The sequence below is a fragment of the Haliotis rufescens genome, unplaced genomic scaffold (assembly GCF_023055435.1).
Source record: "Haliotis rufescens isolate VD_foot unplaced genomic scaffold, xgHalRufe1.0.p SCAF_7, whole genome shotgun sequence".
Classification (NCBI taxonomy): domain Eukaryota; kingdom Metazoa; phylum Mollusca; class Gastropoda; order Lepetellida; family Haliotidae; genus Haliotis; species Haliotis rufescens.
Window position 1 is genome coordinate 31,599,492 of NW_025964361.1, and position 22,492 is coordinate 31,621,983.

A 22,492-nucleotide genomic window follows, 5' to 3' on the forward strand; every position below is an offset into this window, starting at 1 on the left:
AATGTATAAAACTTCTTTATGAGGACTGGTAGATTAGTGATTACCTATTCCTAGAACAGACTTAACATGAACTGATATTATCGTGTAAAACACTGATTCTGCACATGCTTCTATCCGTATTTTATAGTTGAATCACTTCAACTAGTCCTATCAAACCTGTCACTTCCCCCGACCCCTGCGCCAGCTTCGTAAACTATTTGAGCACAACCCCTGCATGACATACTCCGCCAATGTAGAGTTATTATAAATGGTCACATATCGACACATCTGCCCACTACAAGTGGGCGTATTGGTGTAAGGACATAGTGCGTGTCCTTGAGTGTTTCTTTCCTGAACTCTCCCGTGTCTTACAAACATCGACATTCACTAGTGAGCCCGGGAAAAAACTGATATAGAAGGCCCTTTCATTCCCGGGATGGTTCTCAAGGTGATTAAACACAGACCCGTTTACATACTTGCATTGGATACATGCGTCGTGCAAATTAGTTCAGCGATTTTTGATCGAGATGAGAATGGTCTGGGCGTTGAAAGGAACCTTAGTCTGTCAGTCTGGGGTGTACCTACTAATTTTTGTTCACTTAGACATCTTAAATCGATATGTAATTGATCAGAAAGACTAGACTCGGATCTTATTTACAAAGCAGTAATTGGTGAAATCGACCGGAGAAGGTAACGCTCAGGGTGATAGATAGTTGGAGCAATTTCCACAGACTGCTAAACTGTGTCTCCAGAGAAACGATGCATCACACTCTTGTTGGCGGCTCTGGGATTAGAAACGACATTCACGTTAGATGTTTATCAGAACATACTTAGACGCATTGGTGTTTGTGGTAGCATGTTATCATGTCAACACACATGGACATTCTGGTAATGGCCTATTGTCGTGATTTATCTATTTTGAAATGTTTCAATGTCCATTTACAACACAAATGTAAAAAGTGTAGCTACATGTATATCACCCATGCATAGGCACTAGAAATGAAAGTATCCCCATAATGTTGTTGACCTTCTGTTATACATTGGAGTATTCATGTACATACTACTCAAAAGAAGTTAAAGGAGAGTCGATTCCTTCTTTGAGTAGTAAAATATTGTTGAAGAGTGCATTTTGGTAAATTATGCATTGGCAGATTTTCTAACTAATCTCGGCTCACGTTTTATGACAAATCATTTTCGTAATCATGACACCAACATTAAATCATGATCATGAACAACTGACTTAGCGTGTGTTTTTACGAATGCCACCGGTGGGTCAGGATACGCTAACCTTTTCGCAAACACCTGGTATCATCGCTATTTGATAGTGTTTCATCAACTCATGCTAATGATGTAGTCGGGGCGGTCGGGTAGCCTAGTGGTTAAAGCGTTTGGTCGTCACGTCCCAAACACATTTTCTATTCTCGACATGGGTACAATGTGTGAAGCCCATTTCTGGTGTCTCCCGCCGTGATATTGCTGGAATATTGCTAAATGCGGCGTAATGCCATACTCATTCACACACACATGCTATAGTCGGAATCGTACACTCGTGGATCGGGTATCGGGTTTCAATTGTTTGACGTTTAATGTTAGACATTTGCAGGACTTTTCCAAATTTGACGCATCAGTGACAAAAATCATGTCCGATGCAATACCCTACCATATGTTTCCGTGTTTTTCAGATGAACAACTGACTCGACTTTGTATGTTTTTGTGATGGGTGCCACCGGTGGGGCAGGGTAGTACTACGCTCACCTTTTCGCAAACACCTGGTGTCATCACTTTGTGATTGTGATGTGTAGGATCAAAACCGCGTCCGAGGTTTTGTTTGGGAAGTATGCCCGCGGAGGAGGGAAAGGGGGGAGGGCCGATAGGAGCGACGCCGTTCGAAATTACAAGAGAACTTCTGACAACCAAAAGGCAACGTTCTCTGACATACTTAGTATGTTGAAAAAAATGAACTCGCCATCACGTGAAGAAGCTGATCCGAAAAGAGCAGATGACCAATGACCTGAAGACAAACTTATTCGAACTGTGACTTTCAATTTCAACTAATATCATTAAATAGTTGAGCCATGTTCTGTTGTTGTTTTTTTTCATGCAGAAAGGTAATTCAATACAGAGGGTATTTTTCGGGACAAAAACCAGGCTTTCAGTAGAAAATCTCCCGGGATTTTTTGCAGAAAGCCCGGGGCTTACCCTAGGAATGCCCGGGGCTTACCCTGGGAATGCCCGGTAAACTACCAGTAGAGGTTTAGTCGGTAAAAGAAGACCCTGGCGAGACAATAGAGTGACGTCACTAGAGGTTTATAATCATGAATCATACTCATGATACAGTCGGATTCGTACAATCGACTCTGCTTTTAGCAGAGATTTCATGATTAATTGAATATGGAAAGGGTTTTGTCGCTTTTATATAATGATTTTATAACCACTTTTATCATGTTATACTTCAATGAAACTTCTGTAGGTTGGCCACGACAAGTACATGTAACACAATGGGTCAAAAATTAAGTTCACGGAAACTCCACTCTTTCCTAGAAATTCATCAGGGTATAGTTACTTCAAGAATACTAGAACATTAATTAATAATGGAAAACCTGTTACAATCCTTAATACTATTTGGCTTAATAAAAACTCGTGTATCATAATCTGAGGATTCAAAGCATCAGGTTATTAACGTAAAGCACAGATAATGAATCAGGAACCAGATATGTATCGCATACTAATAGGCCTGGCTGTCCTACTGCGTTTCAACTTATAGATTTGCATTGTATACTACCTTTAAATTAAACAAAAACGGCTACATCAATTGATATCTGGCTTAATATTTCCCATGGAGTCATATTTCGGATGGGATATACATATATGGGCTGCTGGGAATTTTATTGTAGTAGTGGAAGGAGTAGAAGTAATAGTAGTAGAAGTAGTAGAAGTAGTAGTAGTAGTAGTAGAAGTAGTAGTAGTAGTAGTAGAAGTAGTAGTAGTAGAAGTAGTAGTAGTAGTAGTAGTAGTAGTAGTAGTAGTAGTAGAAGTAGTAGTAGTAGAAGTAGTAGTAGTAGCAGTAGTAGTAGTAGTAGTAGTAGTAGTAGTAGTAGTTAAAGTTGAAGTCGCAAACTCAGTCTTAGCAGTAGTAGTAGTAGTAGTAGTAGTTGTAGTAGTAGTAGTAGTAGTAGTAGTTGTAGTAGAAGTAGTAGTAGTAGTAGTAGTAGTAGTAGAAGTAGTAGTAGTAGTAGTAGCAGTAGTAGTAGTAGTAGTAGTAGTAGTAGTTAAAGTTGAAGTCGCAAACTCAGTCTTAGCAGTAGTAGTAGTAGTAGTAGTAGTTGTAGTAGTAGTAGTAGTAGTAGTAGTAGTAGTAGTTGTAGTAGTAGTAGTAGTAGTATTTGTAGTAGTAGTAGTAGTAGTAGTAGTCGTAGTAGTAGTCGTAGTAGTAGTAGTAGTTGTAGTAGAAGTAGTAGTAGTAGTAGTAGTAGTATTTGTAGTAGAAGTAGTAGTAGTAGTAGTAGCAGTAGTAGTAGTAGTAGTAGTAGTAGTAGTAGTAGTAGTAGTAGTAGTAGTAGTTAAAGTTGAAGTCGCAAACTCAGTCTTAGTAGTAGTAGTAGTAGTAGTAGTAGTAGTAGTTGTAGTAGTTGTAGTAGTAGTAGTCTCGGTCGTAGAAAGACAAAACGTAGTGTTAAGGTTTGGAAAAAGGCCTAATGGTAACAGACGGCTGATCACGTGGAGGACGGTACACCAGGACCGATTGTGAGCGTCCACTCTGCCAGCCCGACGTGAGGCAAGTCTCTCTGTCAACCTTCCTTGGTCACGTTGTGTAGGGAGAACTGGTGTAAGGTCGATGATCCACGTACATGTGGACACATAAATACGTCTACGTAAGATCAACGATGTATGTAGGTGCTAATTTACGTCAATTCGAAAAAAATGGAATCGATTTTAAAATATTTGAAAAGGCATTGACCGTACACAATGGTTGTCCATGTCCTGTATCTAAGTGGTTGTTGGGTTCTCTTTTCGATCAGCGCTTCAAAACCTACCACTTCTTTTGCTAAAAGGGGTCATACAATTTTTTTACGCTTTTCAAATATCTACTCAGCCCGACGAACATTTTTGTAATGGAGACTCCTATTACCCCTTTTGTTGCACACTTGACATTTCAAGATGTGATGTACCATACAGTATACCAATATACGCCAATGCTATTGGTGCGTTGACATTTAACGCAATCATTTATGCAATGTTTATTAAATATATTTCCGATTCAGCTAATAACATTTAAGAAATGTTTGAAACCAACAGATCAATACAGTTAGACCCACGTACTACAAAAGTTACCACACCGTGGAGGATAGCTATTTGAGCACAATGTTGTGAACATGAAACATAAACACGGCGATGCTTGCTAAAAGCTGAAATCCATACCTCAATCCTGTCATCATTAACGAGTGCGAAATCGTGTCCACCGGAAGTGCTCGTCAAGGTTCCAACATCTTCATCGTCATATTCATCATATTCATCATATTCATCAGTTATGAGAAGATGGTCCCTAAGTCGGTAATGAGCGAAGGCCCCCTTGAAAGCCTATTGATACAACCCTAAATACTCCTTCCAATCGGTTGTTCATAAATTAGCATATTTTCCTCGGGTAATTGTTATGTTGCATGCCAACACCCTCACTTTGGTTCATGACCGGGATAGCGAAAGACACAACTGACTTAATCACTTCGCTATCTCGGTCCCTGGTCAAGTTGGTTATACTCCTCTGACCTTGGTCCCGATAATTAGAAAAAATATATAAATTTGTATTGAGTACACTTCTGTTTGTGGACAACAAAGGTAAAAAGAAAGCAAGAAATCCCACATTCATACAAACGGGTATAATACATATAAACAAAAACAATGGAACTCATCTTCTCCATGCTCAATATTAGATCATATTACAGACTAAGTCCCGGAAGTGATGCGAACAGCATCTGTACTGAGCTAACAGGGCATGACATATATGAAGAGATATAAATAAATACAACACGTCAACGCCAGAGAATATTGAGTCTTGATTACCTACCGAAATAGATTTCTTTGGGCGTAAAGGTATAATAGCGGTAACCATTGTGGATCGTTGAAAATCGGTGTTGACACCAGGTGTTCGCGATAAGAGTAGGTATGTCCTACCCCACTATTGGCACCCACTACTCACGCAATTTGCACAAAAAAGTAAGTGTGTGTGTGTACTCCTGCCATAACGACGGCGGCTTGTTAACAATCGAGTCAAATGATGGACTGACATAAGTGAAAGCACTGATGTTGTGTTATATAATGAATATAATATTTCTTAAGCCAAGAAACAAGGAAACATTCCATTCAGGACGATGAGCACATTTCCCCGCATCATAAATTCTGTTTTGAAAGAATGAATACACTCAAGATACTGGTCCCCCTAAACATACCCCAAACCAAACTGAATTTACTACGATTAATGGATCGTTGAAAATCGGTGATGACACCAGGTGTTCGCGACAAAAGTAGGTATGTCCTACCTTACTATTGGCACCCCTTACTCACGCAATTTGCACAAAAGTACTCCTGCCATAACGACGCCGGCTTGTAACAATCGAGTCAAATGATGGACTGACATAAGCGAAAGCACTGATGTTGTTTTATAAATAAATATTATATTTCTTTAGCCAAGAAACAAGGAAACATTCCATTCTGGATGATGAGCACATTCCCCCGCATCATAAATTCTGTTTTGAAAGAATGAATACAATCAAGATACTGGTGCCCCTGAACATACCCCAAACAAAACTGAATTTATGATGATTAATATCAATAACGCTTCCTGGTTAGACGTGTATCTCGAATTCATTAAACGCTCACATTAGCGTACTTAGTTCACCGTAATTACATTCACACACCGAGAGAAATCTTTTTCACAAACAGAGAAGCGGCAATATTGCTTAACTGTCCTGTTTATTTAGTTTACAAACACAAATGTGGTCATGTTTTGATTAAAAGGAGCATTTAATTCTTTTCGCACCCGAATCAACTCGTTTGTCAGTTTTATGTTCGCGGTATCGGCACTCAATGAATTCAGATTTTCGGGACCATTGTCCGAAACCGTCACTGTAAACCCTTATAACACAATAAACGCATCGCGTCCATTACCGAAAAAAATGGGAAAATTGGCTCTATGCAACAAACACTATAATTTCCAATTAACGTCAACATGTGTTAAGAAATGGAATATACTGTTTTAAAAACGTGGAATATTATAACTGTACTTACGAGTTGAAAGATTCCCGCTTTACTCTGGCGACAAACAGGAAAGGATTGACATTTCCGACAATGTTATTGCTCACTGTGTGTTCAGCCTATAGGTATTTTTATACTCACCAGATTGTGTTAAAAGCACCAACTGCAAAGGCATGGCCATTGATTAAATCAATATAACAGGGTGTGTACTGCACGCTATAATCAGGATACAATTATATATAAGTAATCGAAAACTGGAACAATTTCCCAGTTAGTGTGTTATTCACATCCATAATATTTGCATATTTATTCAAATAGTTAAATGTTACACAGAACTGCCTTCATGTAGACACGCCTGCGGCAGTTGGACGCGGCTGGTTAGAAGGTCTCGGTGTTGGCAAGACTCTCAACAGCGGCTGTAGCAACAGTTTTCACCCCTCCACTACCACTGCGTGCGATCGCTGTGCAGCTGAATAAAAGCGACAAACCCCTTTCGGTATTCATAAGAAATATCCGATAAAAACCGAGTGGATTGTCCGATTCCGATTATATCATGAGCATGTGTTTATGAATCACTATCAAATAGTGATGACACCAGGTGTTCGCGAAAAGGCGATATCATCATGTCTTACCGGTGGCACCGTCACACACACACATGCAAGCACGTCATATATTGAGTAGGTACAGTCAAGCCATCCAATCGGGATTGGCACAGGAACACCATGCATCCACCAAACATGCAACACAAACAATGGTTAATTGTGTAAGTGACTGTATATGAGACCGAATATTCATTACACGCTACAAGTGGCGATAATGATATAGAAAATGCTACCATGTTGATCCCACTTCTTACCAAATGAAAATCTGCTTATAGAATTCCCAAACTTTTTGATGCTGTCAAACTGAGTACATGATTATCAGTCGTAAGAATTTACCATTACTGAGTTGTATTTGTGGGACGAAATGTGTCCCTGAGACAGTAACTCTCTGTAGGACCTTGAATGTGATGTACAACCAGGACGAACTTCCCGTGGAAAGTCTTTACGGCACATATACCTAACTTGACGTCCACAAACAATCTGACAGTGGTTAAATGTTGACAAAGTCTGTCGTCGACGAGGAAAGGCTGGTGGGAAAATGGTTCCACAATATTACATCCGGCAAGATGGACATTGGAAGCCATAGCAATGTCCCTGCAAACGGGCTGATGGTGTATTGTTAGCCAGGTCTGTTTGTAGGCGTTTTTCAGCAGTAACCTCATCAATGGCAACTGCCGCGGGATCATTCCCCCATCGTTGTCTGTGTTGCTGTGTTTGGAGGCTGGCTGAGAGCAACGTTGAACACGACGTCCGTAAACACAGCATCTGTTTGTTGCTGATGGCGTTGTCGTAACGGAATGGGGGAGATTTGACAGAATGGAATAAGGGAAACATTCCGGATGTTCGTGGTCATTGTGAAGGTGTTAATAGAGTTTATCTGCCCCGGGCAGCTTGACGTGATGACATTTGGGAGCATTGCAATGAATCATTGTCAATATGCTGAATCTCCCTATCGAACTGGCAAGAGGTGGAATTCCAATGGTTTCAAGAAAATGTGAAGTGCAATTAGAAAATGTCAAATAAAGTCATCCTTTGGGATTGAAAACGTGTATATTCAAATATGTGATAAATCGGACTAGTTACAGAAACTCACAACATCAATATTGAGTTTGTTCAAATTTCAATAAAACCATCAATTTGATAAATGATTTTTCAACAAAACGCACTTGACCAAACACTACCAACTGAGCGGCGCAGCTGTGGGATCATGATTCTGTCCCTTGAGCATAAAGTATGGCAGGTTGTTGTTCACAATTCAAATAACTCATCCACGACAACTATGATTACCAGCTCATATGCATTCATTGGATGAAAACACACTCCGCTCACCATATTTCCTGATACTATATGACTTTATGACAATATTTTAACCCCATCCTACTCAGAGCTAGACTACCTCCCCCATGTAACAATATATCCATCATATGACTGAAATACTGCCACGTTGAGGTACAGATTTAAATTGTTTGCATTACTTCGAAATTCGTATACACTTAAAAAATGGCGCATAAATCTTATTTAGTTATACAATAGTCATATAGTCAATACACTATGTATTATAAATTTTATTTCCACTTCTTATTCAGAGTAATAGATGACACACAAAAATAGCTAACTGACGACAGCTCACATTATCAACATGCCTGAAACGTGGGCGTCGTTGCAATTGTCGCCATGTCTTCATCATCTTGTTCTTATGTTCGACACTATCCGAACAAAATTAACGGTTTCTAATACCTAACTATAAACAGAAAATATTTGTTGTTTTTTAACTGAGATCTAAAATAATGCAATAAGGCATTTGAAAACTTATCCGTATGCTCTATCATTAGAAAATACGCTGAAACCTGTTTCATGACATCATCAGTACTGAAGTACCCCGACTTAGGTCACTCCGACCCAATGGCACACACGATACCAGCAAGTAGGCAGTAATTTAACAAACAGCATGATGTTCCTAAATAATCAGAACATATTCTTGATATTTGTCTTATCGAATAAACGTTGATCTCAATTCCAGCAATATGAACCCATAAGAGAGCACTATCACCGTGCTGCCTTTACTATACATCAGCCAAATTACTGCAATTTCACAACATGATATCCCACAGTGATCAAGCATGTACTTGTTTCGTGTATAACTGAATATATGTCCATGCTAATCAAAGTCTATATCACAGTTCATTGCCCCAGGATTCCTGTTCTAGACTTGTATGTCCCATTGATTTCCTATTCAGTTTAAAAAGCCGCCATACTCGATAGTCAGACCATGACCACGTCAAAGTCTAGTTATGTAATTAGATTTTACAACTCATGACTTCGCCCGCCGCTATCGCAATGGTAATGTCAAAAGGTAGTACAATCTGTTACAATAACTATAAATGTGACAGACAAGTCCTTTGCAGTAATGGGAATTAAATCTGACAAAGTAGATCTGTTTGTCTGACAAATACAGTTTGTAGGTTCAATGTATGCTACGTTTGACGTAAGGTATAATAGGGATATATAGAGAAATAGTGGATGTAGACAGATAATGTCTGTCTGTTGTGGAGAGTGTGGGAGTACATTCGCCTTGTTCCATTTGGAATCAGCACAGCCTGATCTGCACGGGAAGGTAATTGTATCCTCGAGGGGGAACGGAAATATAACGTCGGTCATTCAAGGAATGGTTTTATATAAATTCAAAGTACCGCGGTAGGACATGTGAGAGACAAAGTCATATTTCTATAATGTGTAACATACATATGTATCCGACGTCAATGCCCACGGGGAATATTCATACTGGTGTATTCTGAAAGGTCTGCGACAAGTATGATGGCGGACGCCCTTCTCTATTCGACTCTGGATGAATTTGATATGTTGTGGCGACATTTTACTTTCTTAATAAATCATTCCCTTCCATTACTTTATTGGAGCGACATTTTCTTGGAATGTGCAGTCTTTAGGATTGCCACGTTGTTTCTTGTTGCGGAATTCCATGTTCATAGTTGCGTCCCTCAGCTGTGCTAGACTCCTATGATCGTTGGATGGAATTCTCGATTCACGCTCATTGTGCTTCTTGGTTTCTCAGCAACATACCTGTGCTTTGTCCAGTTAACGCCTAGACCTGCACCGCTCCGCGTGTTTTTCCCTCATTTAACTGGCACACCCTGCTGCAGTACTGTATAAGTCGACATTAAACCCAACACCTTTACTCACTGCACTACACAAGTGTGTGGTCACCAATGCACCATATTGTCAGTACTGCATGCACCAGTGCTTTATTGGTACTGTATCAGTTTCCACGTCTCTCTATTGCTAATGTTGCATCATTCCGGTCACTACTGCACTATTATTACACCACTATTCAGTATCTCACCAGTATTGCATCGGTACTGGCAGTATTGGAACAGTCTGTCCAGTATAAAGTCAAAATGTCAACACCAAAGAACAATCAGTCCCTTGTCGAAACAGGTTCCATTGGGCGTAAATGGTAACATGGTGATGAGAATTAATTCAATGTTTCACTGAAATCAGTGATGACACCAGGTGTTAACGAAAACGGTAGGCATGTCCTGCTCTACCGGTAGCACCCGCCACTCACACAATGTCCATGACCCAAGTTAAGTTTTTAAGTATTTTTATGAAGAAAGGTGAAATGGGGTTTGACGTAGCGTTCAAGATTATTGCACTTGTAACGACTTGAATCCACATGTGAGTGGCTGCTTGAACTAGTCCGGAGAAATGCCGGTTTTATGATGATTGCACTGAGAAACCATACCGCAGTTTAACATGGATACCCCATTCAGACAAAGTATACTAACTCGAGCCGTCTAGTCCGTGTTTTATCCCCGCACGCCAGGCAGGGTAACAACAAGTACCATATTTTAAAGTCTTATGGTATGACGCGGTCTGGGGATCGCACCACTGATCTTCCGCTCTTCAATCAGACCTCCTACCCACTTCGCCTGGGAGACGGTAGTATTTTTATGACACATATTGATACACCGACAGATCACTTAACAAACTATCTCCTGGTATTCAGACAACGTTTGCGATTTTGAGATTGACTGTTGAGTTGTATCTTTCTCAGATCAGTAAGCCCTCCAATCCTGGGGTTTAGACTCTAATTCTCCAATATTCCAAATAGCTCAAGCGGGAACAGTAAATTTTACACTATTGCTTTTATCTGAATCGACATTGATCAAACTTAAAGAAACCAAAAGCGCCCAATATGTTCCACATTGAAGAGGAAGACTATTTATTGCCAAAAACTTTAAAACACCGAAACAACACCCTTGAGAAACAAACTGATTCACACAAAATTAAGAATATTTTATCTCTGTATAAAAATGTCATCTATTTGTTCTTTTGTACGGTTGAATTCCCATTAGGATGAAGACGTTGTGGGGGATGCTGTAGAGCGATTCCAGCAGTAATTTAGAAGTGCTTCTCTAGAATTGTTCATTCAATTGCAATTTCGACGTTGCGGTTGCAATGATTGAAAGAAATTAGGATTAAGAGGATAAAAGAGGATAAAAGAGAATAAATTTCGTGAAATAAAAGCAAGACATTTACAGCCAATTTCAATTTATAAAACCGGAAAATGTTGGAGTTTGTAAATTATCAGACGAAAGGTTAATTATCAATGAAAAAAACATTTCTGTCATTGAAATTGAAGTAAACCAGTTTGCTGTAAAGGTTTTGGAAAATAGGAATGTATTCCAGCGTTCTAACGGCACTGTGAGTGTTAAAGGTGCAAGATCAGTATCGCACTGTTCACATAATATTTCTCTCACTATTTTCCATATTTTTCCTGTATCCCACTCTCCATCACCGACGTAAGTTACCAATAGTTACGACACCCTTTGGCAGCAGCATCCCTTCATGTTCAGTGGAGTTTATCAAGTATGCTGAGGTTTCTTTACCTATAAGCAGTAGAAAATAATTCTAAATTTACATACCGTTTTTACTTTCACAAAATCAGTAAATGCGCTTTCGTGTCACTTGATTTTCTGGTCCATCGCTTGATTGTCTGGTTTGTTTACAGGCAGCCGTCATCTGGCTGGAGTACTCCCATGCGGCTTCAGGCAACAAACAAACATTTACTTTTTTATGCAAATTGTGTGAGTGGCGGGTGCTACCGGTAGGGCAGGACATGCTTACCCATTTCACGATTATCTGAGGTCATCGCTGATTTTTAGTGCTCCATTCATATTATCGCTGTTTTGCCTTTTATGCCAAATGAATAATCGAGACAGGTTATATTATTTTCTGGCGTTGAGGTTTCATATTTCCATACCCAGTGTGGATTTCTGGTTAGAGGGGTGATGGGGTAGCCTAGTGGTTAAAGCGTTCGCTCGTCACGCCGAAGACCCGGTTCGAATCCCGACATGGGTACAATGTGTGAAGCCCATTTCTGGTGTCCCCCGCCGTGATATTGCTGGAATATTTCTTAAAGTGGCGTAAAACCAAAACTCACTCACTCACTCATTTCTGGTTAGAAATGGTCCCGAGCACTATAACCGTCTTATGGGTTTTCGGATGCTTAAGACACATTCGTAATTTTCTCGTTAATCATAAGAACAATTGTAAAACATCTCACTCACTTATAAAAGACGACTTTATCTTAAAAACAGGCCATCATCTGAGTATTTACAGTGTATGTGTGGGTGCGGTCGGGTAGCCTAGTGGTTAAAGCGTTCGCTCGTCACGCCGAAGACCCGGGTTGGATTCCCGACATGGGTACAATGTGTGAAGCCCATTTCTGGTGTCCCCCGCCGTGATATTGCTGGAATATTGCTAAAAGCGGTGTAAAACCATACTCACTCACTCAGTGTATGTGTGGCGTCACTCCCCTTGTTGTAATCGTGATAAACATGGCCGTCCGACAACATATGATGTCCGAAAACCTATGATCCGACGATATATGCTTGTCGTAAGAGGCGACTAAATGAATCAGATGGCCAGACTCGGTGACTTTGATGATTGTGAGTCATCTGACCCATGTGGCGTGTATCGTTCCTCATAATATCAATCACTAGTTTATGTGGCCTAGATTCCATTCTTTACTGGACGACGTCACATAGCTAGAATATACAACAAAGCAATGTCAGTGCAAGGTGCTGGAAGTAACACCTTCTCGAACCTTCGAATTCTGCGATTACAGCAATGTGGCCTATTCCGTTCATGTAATTTTGGCCGATAGTTCTGGATTTGGTTTAACGCCCGACCTCTTTTCCAAGTGTAGGTACAGAATGGAATATGATACGTTTACCCACATCAAAGAGAGCACATTTAGCCATGAAGTTTAGCTGTAGATTTGATCATTTCAATAATCTGATATCGTCCAATTATATTGTAGTTAGATAGCCAATTCCCTCTCACTGATTCACCCACCCGTGCTAGAAATAAAGGAACCAAGCGAAAGCTCCTCATTTGTTTCATACTAAGATACATGCGTAAAGATTTAGTGACAAAAACAAATTCTCCACAAGACTTATGACAAGAGGGAGAAATTATCACCACGACTTATGACAAGAAGGAGGACTTTCCCTTTTTAGTCGAGCAATATTCCAGAAGCTCCGACCTTGGTATCAAACATTTCACAACTCTTGACGTGCAATCGAGCATGCTCTTTCTGCGAACAAGGTGAACAATTGACTTGTCTTTGCATGTGCTATTAACGGGTGACACCGGTGGGACTGGATAACATCCCCTTTTTGCGAACACCTGCTATCATCACTATTTGATATTGATTCATATGAACGAGTTTTGATCTGGTCGGACGCTGCTTTTGGAAAGGGTTTCGTTGCTTTTATTTAGATGAACACAGTCATTGCCATTTTCTATCTTGTACCTTACTCTGGATGTTAACGAGGACATGTAGGTGTTGTTCATGGGCACAATGCATGATGCCTCCACCTTCATGTCCTCCACCCGTTGTAATTCATGGTCCCCAACAGCCTATGCTTGTCGTAAGAGGCGACTAAACTGATCAGGTGACATGCTCGGGGACATGGTTAATTGCGTACCGACGGCATGGGACACCAATCATTGTTTGTCTGCTGGGTGTTGACTTGTACCATATGTCCCCATGTTTTTTTAGGTGAACAACTGACTTTGTGACGGTGCCATCGGTGGTGCAGAATACTCTCCCCTTTTCCCTAACAACTTGCATCATCACTGTCTGGAAGTGATCCATACACACATACTTAAGTGTCAGTCGGAATGGTAGAATGGATCCCGATTTTGGCAGAGATTGCTTAGGATTATGGAAATAGTTGTTGACGCTTTTATTTTCAGACCGCAGACATAACTGACTGGAATATTGGTGACTGCGCCGTTCAGCAACCACAAACACACTTGGTATCCCAAACTGTGGCATTCCTGGAAGCCTTGTAATTTACCACGCTTTGTCTCCAATGAATGTGTTTGAGTACCATGTTTCAAAATATCAAACAGTGAAACATAGAGTCCCTTCCAATCTGTGTGTTTCTAAGTAAGTTTTGATTGATTATTTTGTATAAATATAACATTATGACATCACTTATAAAAAGGAATATATGTTGATATCAAACATAGAATAAAAGAATATGAAAAGACGGATGAATAGAAACATAAACTGTAAAAACTGGATACAACAACGTTGTCATGATCAGCAAATGTTTGGAATAATAAATGGTTGTTGTGACCTCATCCTATTATTTTCAGTGTGTATTGAGTCCAGATAATAATACATCCTGATCGACAATCAGCATCTCAATGTCAAAATGTGTCCGACTATTTAAAAAAAACTGTTGCGTAGAACCTCGTCAAGGACTCGGTTCTTGAGCATGCTTCAAAGTTATGTTCAGCGTGTTCGAAAATAATATACTCGGTAAATAACAAAATAGCATTTTTGGTTGACTGAGTAAAGAGGATTACAAACAAAAATGTTATATTCATAATTTTGCGAATTTTCGGGGAAAACAGTAAAATGCCGGGCAAACGAAAGTATACAGCCATGTTTTATGCCTGAAAAAGAAACAAAAAAGAAATGATCATTCTATGGTGGTGTATTTGATACAGGCATTATAGGCGATATTACGTGCATCATATCAATGAGTACCTCACACCAGGTGACTTGCACATGAAAGCCTTCTGTTTCACTTTTCAGGCCAGCCGACTTCATCAGCGCAAAGGACTCTGCAGGGTTGCTGATCTTCTCAATACACTGCTCATAAAGTATGTATCAATACGACATGATGGAATTCTGTTATCACACATAACGCATGAAAACTGTCTTTTCCCCGGTTTATAATTAAGAGATGAACACCATGTGTCAGATCAATGTATTCGCTGGAATCCTTCCGGGCGATGACGTCACAATGGACTACATCACATGCTAACTGAACTCGCCTGGTTAGCAGAATATAAAAATATCTAAATCAAGGTCGTCATGATAAATATTGATAAGACTTAATATCTAATTAATGTAGTATCCATTGCACCCAACTTCACACACAATGTAAGTTCCGAAATATTTCTGAGATCTAGTCCTATTAACAACATATTTCAACCACAACGCCTCGGATTGCCGCACACCCTCATTCATTTAGAACTGAGTTTCACTCACTCACCAATCATATTTGGAGATCATTTAACGGTCAGTGCGTCAACACAGTCGTCATCGTTTCGCCACTACGTATATCACGATGGACCTAGCCATGCGGCGGAAACTCACCCTACATTCTCACACCCATACCGTCCGTCCCAACCTTAATCGTCTTCATTCAATTACCAAAAGCTCAAATCAGTTTACTCCGATCCGTCTAACTAAAGAGCACACGTCGGACAGAAGCTGGTAAAGTAATTTTCAATTTCGTCACCAGTAGGAAGATTAATTAGAAGATTGTGTACACACTGTAACGGGATCTCTTAGAGTCCTGTCTAAACAAACTTGTTACTGCAACCCTGTAATCAATAATCGACCATCAACAGCCTCCTAAATATTATCTCCAATCAAACAAATCAGATGCAATTACTTCCCGAGAAATGCAATAAGTTAAGTGTAGATGTCATGATCGGCACACACGCCAGAAATCTATGGAAGCTGGAAGACGACAGAACCATTTCCTCTGGCGAATGGCTTTGTAATCAATTTGAATCCAAGATGATGGTAAGGTGACGTTGTTTTACTATAAAATACGTTTTCGTGTTACGTTATGTTACTGACGAGACCTAGAGAGAGAAATCTATTCGTATATATTTCAATAAAATGACATTCATGTCTGTCTCGCCTTTGCCTGAGGTGTCGCAATGCGCCATTAAATGTGATTTTTACCTTCTCTAATGGCACTTTTACTGCTGGTTGCTTTGCTTATGACAAATCCTCCCGTAAGAACCTCACCGAACTGACGCTATCCATAAGAGTTAAGTAGCATAGTCATTTGGAATGATGTATTACCATTTGCTGCAAGAACTATTGAAGGATTGTGGTATTATACAGATATGCACTTTCATTATATGAGTAATGAGGCGTACTCGCTTACATTCAGTGTATTTCAGAATAGGAATTCTTTCATCTTCATTTTTACAAGGATCGCGTCTAAGTCAGAACTGGTGCAACCCAAACCACCGCAGTTATTCTGAAACACGATATTTCCATTATTGGACCGCGATTATTCCTTATTAACTTTTCATAGTATCAAAGCAAATGTAAAATCGATTTTCTTTGACCAGATCCTAAACCTTTGAACGGTTCACAACATCTTTCAAGGCATAAAGAGTTGTTTCCCTTTCACAGAAATCTTTAATAACGAAACAATGAAACAATCTGTTCAATGTCGCCATAGAGACCGAACACTTTAGTCGTGTATTCGCCAAAGCATTATTTTACCTCATGTCCGAGGACATGCAATGAATCCTCGATAGTCTGAGGACATGTAATGAGGCCCAGTTAGTCCGAGGACATGCAATGAATCCCCGTTAGTTCGAGGACATGCAATGGAACCCTGTTAGTCCGTGGACATGCAATGAAGCCCCGTTAGTCCGAGGATAGACAATGAAGCCCCGTTAGTCCGGGGACATGCAATGAAACCCTGTTAGTCCGTGGATATGCAATGAAACCCTGTTAGTCCGAAGACATGCAATGAAACCTTGTTAGTCCGAGGACATGCAATGAATCCTCGTTAGTTCGAGGACATGCAATGGAACCCTGTTAGTCCGTGGATATGCAATGAAACCCTGTTAGTCCGAAGACATGCAATAAATCCCCGTTAGTCCGAGGACATGCAATGAATCCCCGTTAGTTCGAGGACATGCAATGGAACCCTGTTAGTCCGAGGATAGATAATGAAGCCCCAATAGTCCGAGAACATGAAATGGAACCCTGTTAGTCTGAGGACATGCAATGAAGCCCCGTTAGTCCGTGGATATGCAATGAATCCCCGTTAGTCCGAGGATAGATAATGAAGCCCCGTTAGTCCGGGGACATGAATGGAACCCTGTTAGTCCGTGGACATGCAATGAAGCTCCGTTAGTCCGGGATCATGAAAGGAAACCCTGTTAATCCGCGAAAATGCATTGAAACCTTGTTAGTCCGAGGACATGCAATGAATCCCCGGTAGTCCGAGGACATGCAATGAAGTCCCGTTATTCCGAAGACATGCAATGAAACCCCGTTAGTCCGAGGACATGCAATGAATCCCCGTTAGTCTGAGGGCATGCAATGAAGTCCCGTTATTCTGAGGACATGCAATGAAGCCCCGTTAGTTCGATGATAGACAATGAAACACCGTTAGCCCGAGGACATGCAATGAAACCCAATTAGTCCGAGGATAGACAATGGAGCCCTGTTAGTGCGAGGACTTGCAATGAATCCCCGTTAGTCCGAGGACAATGTCATGCAATTAAACCCCTTTAGCCAGAAGATAGACAAGAAACCCCTTTAGCCCGAGGACATGCAATGAAACCCAATTAGTCCGAGTATAGACAATGATGCCTTGTTATTCCGAGGACATGCAATGAAACCCCGTCAGTCCCAGGACATGCAATATAAAAACCCTTTAGTCGGAGGACATGCAATAAAACCCCTTTAGTCGGAGGACCTTCAATGAGACCCCTTTAGTCGGGGGACCTTCAATGAGACCCCTCTAGTCCGTGGACATGCGGTGAAACCCAGTTAGAACAAAACCCCAGTTAGTTTGCCATTACTCCGTCCCCACAATCCGGATGTATTTCTTAACCAGGATTATTTCACTTGGAAAGGTAAAGTTCAGATTAAAACTCATAAGTCAATGTGTCGTCATTGATAGTAAGGCTCGTTAATACCACTTAAAGATAGTGCATGTTTACACAAAACCTCATTCTTCAAACATCACAAAAGAAACGGTGACAGTGAATGTGTCGAACACAACAGGCGAGTAATGAATTAACCGGGAAGGGTGGGAGGGGTCACCTGTCTATCCACGCCTTCTTCCCCTTAAACGTTGTCGTTGTCGATGTTGTGTCGAACTGATAAGCACCCACACACTTACACTAAGTGCTGCCTATATCAACTAATTGACGGATGACTCTTTGCATGATAATGACTCCCAGTCCCTATCCCTGCTATTAGTGATATTGACACCCTGTCAATCAACTGAAGCAGGACAGGCTCTACTGCCAGTTAGTGCATGTAAATGTGAAAACGCCACACCGTTTCCATTCCGGATGGTTTTTGCTTCATCGATTAATGTATCTGCAGATTAATCAATGTCGAGTTTCAATCAATGTTATTTACATGTAACTTGTCACATGTGTTTATCATTCTGCAGTGAGACGTTTCTCGCTGGTCCCTCTCCACGTCAACTACATTTCGGATACATGAACATAGCTTTGTGTGTCTAGTCTCTAGTCTCCACAAAGACTAGTCACAAAATCCCATAATCATAATGAGTGAGTGAGTGAGTGAGTGAGCACTGTTTAACGCCGCTTTTAGCAATATTCCAGCAATATCACGTCGGGGGACACCAGAAATGGGCTTCACACATTGTACCCATGTCGGGAATGTGTGTGTGTGTGTGTGTGTGTGTGTGTGTGTGTGTGTGTGTGTGTGTGTGTGTGTGTGTGTGTGTGTGTGTGTGTGTGTGTGTGTGTGTGTGTGTGTGTGTGTGTGTGTGTGTGTGTGTGTGTGTGTGTGTGTGTGTGTGTGTGTGTGTACTACACTAATTAAGTTAAGTAACGCCCGATTCTTTCATATCACTACAGTTAAACTGTCGTGGTATATCAGATTAACTTTTGCAATATGAACGAGTCGAGTGGTCCTTAACTGTTTTATTGGTATAATATCATAGAGACGGTGTTTTTATTCACTTTGTATGTTGTCATCAGTGCTATTTCCTTCATACGGTCAGAACTGTGTCACGATCTTAAACTTCATATTCCGTCAAGGTGGTACCATCAACCTGCTAATTATAACAGCAATCACGCCACATCGACTTCTTCCTTTGGAAAACGTAACGATCATACATTAACACCAAATCCAAAATAATGTCTTCTGTCCTAAGCGTTTGCTGTTCTCGGTTAACATGTTAAACGACCTTTTTCCACGTACCTAACTTATACTTTCAGATAAAGGGAGAATGTGAACGCAAACGGTATTGTTCAGAACACGTAACCTTCAAAATCCATCTAAAGTAAAACGGGGTAATGCCCCAATTTTCTCTCATGTTGAATTCTCGTTACTAAGAACTTCCAAGACGATGTAAGTAGTGTACCGAGTATTCTTATGGTTGTTCATCACGACCTCTCCTTAATATTGGTCCCTGTGGATCCCAGCACACACGCGCCTAATGATGGGTTGTTGTACTTACCAAACTGGATAGTTCTTCTGTCTATAGAAAGGCGCCTAAAACGCCTCTATGAGTAATCGCCGTCCAAATTAGTACTCGGTCACTATTGATGTTTAATTCCTTCATATTATTCTCCTCATTAATACACTACAAACATTAAGTTAGCTTGTCCTGTCGGAGATATGACCTCAAGATCCGCTAGTTGTCGATAGTTTACGCAATTATGAACAATAGAAAACCAACGTGAACAGTCAGCAAATCCTTGAATCATTTTAAATTTAGTGGCCGTTACCAAGATTTTACATAGAAGTGTTACACGGTTGAAAAATAACTGAAATAACACCGATCGGAAAACTTCTAGTTTTAAAAACAACCGCAGATTGAAATAGTTTTATTATTAAATAGTATTTTCATTTCTATGTATTGCACTATCTAGATATGTTTCCCGTTTTCTATATACGAAATTGTAGAATCAATTCTAAACAATAACAATTTATATTCGATATCTTGCACAAATAACATCATCTTAGGAACGATTGGACCTTTTGCACATAAACGATAACTTAATTACACTTCCCCTTCGAAGCCAATGATAACACAATTTCCCTTGGAGCCAATGCATAGAAGAGGTCTTCTTGTAGAACCTTTCGAAACCCTACGGGTGTGTCAAAGCATGAAATATCGCATTTTACGACTGTCTGACTATGCAATCGTGCATCTCTACCACTGTGAAGCTGCACGTCACTCTCCCTCCCTGTGTCCGACACAAAAGATTTGATCACTGGCCACCTTTAGCATGTTCTGTTGCTTGTGATGCCAAATCAATAGCACCATGCTGCAGCGAGCGATGTTGGCGTTCGGCTATGACAGTGGTTCCCTTTAATACTGGAGCACAATTGAAGAGATGGAGGCAGCTTCGGGATGAAGTTAGTGGGCGATATACCAAGAAGCACAATATGTTCTCATTTTATTATTGAACACATTACTCAGAACGACTGATCTAGAAAGGCCGTGTATTCTGTTCATTGCACGTGAACTGCATTCAGTCTGTAAGATACGCCCTTGTTGATTTGTTGTCACATACAGTTGACTGTGTAATCTGGCACTGCTCTAGACCGGGGGGAAATGTCGGATTAGGCAGACGCCGGATTAGATAGTTTCATGGCTGAATTCACCATCAGTCATTCACTCAGTTAGTCCTTAATCCAGTATACCAATTAAGGAAATGATTAAGAATCCCCTTGTTACACCAAACATAACAGTTAATTGGTTTTAACCATTGTTAAGCGTTAATTGAGCGTTTATCAGGCTGTATACTAAATGCATGTTCTAATGCTCAAGTAAACACCATCACTTAAGAGGGCAAACACAATACAACAACAATTAGGTGTATATTGAAGTTGTTCTAGTGTTGATGTATTACACAAAGTGGATTTTCTCATGGAACCACAAAACATTGTCGAATTTGGAGTAGACAGGTGCCGGATTACACAGAATGTTTTTATATGATAATATAAGGGCTGTTCTGGGACACAAACTGTTTGTCGGATTAGACAGAATGTCGGACTATACAGGGTCCACTGTATTTATTAATAGCTGTATCATTCACCCATGCATTCATTTCTTTCTTCAGTTATGTATAAATATGTCCGTTTAATATATTATATATATATCTTTATTCATTATCAGCAATACTCTGGCTTCATATTTCCATAAAACGGTTGAACTAGTCGGCGTCGTATGTAACGAAGTCGGATATGTGTATAACCCAACCAATATCTAATGACAGTTACTGTAATAATACATGATTATATAGGTATTATCCATATTATCAAGATAAATACCCAGGACCCATTCGCCAGCATAGCTTGGTTTCGGAAGTGACTAACCATCTCTATCTCTCCAATCATTAACGTAGCACACAATCTCTCTCGTTCATGACACTAGTGTGACTGGGACGTTATTTTATGCGTCGTATATTTGCTATCGTAATCAGAGTGCTCTGATACAGAAAGGGTCCCGCGTCCAATGGGTCGATTTATCATAATAGAATGGGTATATCCAGATAATACCCCCGATAAATGAGGATGATATTCATGTGAACAACGAACTTCGGATGTGCCATAGCGTGAACCGACGTTGGGTATTCGGGTTTTATTTGCTGTTAAATGCGGAAGTTAGCAATATTCCACTGATGTCAAGGTTGCTGTAATGAATTGTGTCTGGACCAGAGAACTTCCACAGGTTGAAATGAGCGACGTCCCACTCAGTTGGAGTACAATGACAAGCAATAAGCTAAGACAACGAACCTGGCTATCCGATCCATTACGTCGCCTCTTGCGACAAGCAATCGGACCTATTGTAACCCTGGTCCCCAAAGGGTCTGAACAGTCAATAAGGCGCTGTGTTCATTTGTGCTGACCTCTCGAATACTGAAGGTGAGGTTAGGTGAAATGGGGTTTAGCGTCGCGTCCAAAATTTATGCTCTTACATAGCGACATGCATGCACACGTGTGTGTGTGTGTGCGTGTGTGTGTGTGTGTGTGTGGTGGCTAGAACTAGTCCGGACTTATCCCGATTTATAGTGCTAGCACACTGAGATACCATGCCGCAGTTTAACATGAATACCTCACTCAGACACGGTATACCGACCAGTCCTTGTTTTAGCCCCTTAATGCCGAGCGCCAGACATGATAGCAGCAAGTACCATCTTTTAACGTCTTTTGGTATGACGCGGCCGGGGATCGAACCCCGGACCTTCCGCTCTCCGGGCGGACGCTCTACCACTAGACCACGGAGGCGGTCATCCAATACTGAAGCATCAACCTGCCTATAGGTCCCCTGTCTGCGTGTAATCTATCTAATTAG

The 22,492-nt window shown here is 40.6% G+C and overlaps 1 protein-coding gene across 1 annotated transcript in view; it reads right to left on the reverse strand.

Moving 5' to 3' along the window:
* LOC124146040 (gamma-aminobutyric acid receptor alpha-like) overlaps positions 1-6,323 on the reverse strand; it is a 104,917-nt gene extending 98,594 nt beyond the window's left edge. Inside the window, exon 1 of the mRNA XM_048387898.1 lies at positions 6,262-6,323. The gene's annotated coding sequence lies outside the window, so the exon portion shown is untranslated. The remainder of the gene's footprint in view (positions 1-6,261) is intronic.
* Between the last annotated feature and the right edge of the window lie 16,169 nt (positions 6,324-22,492).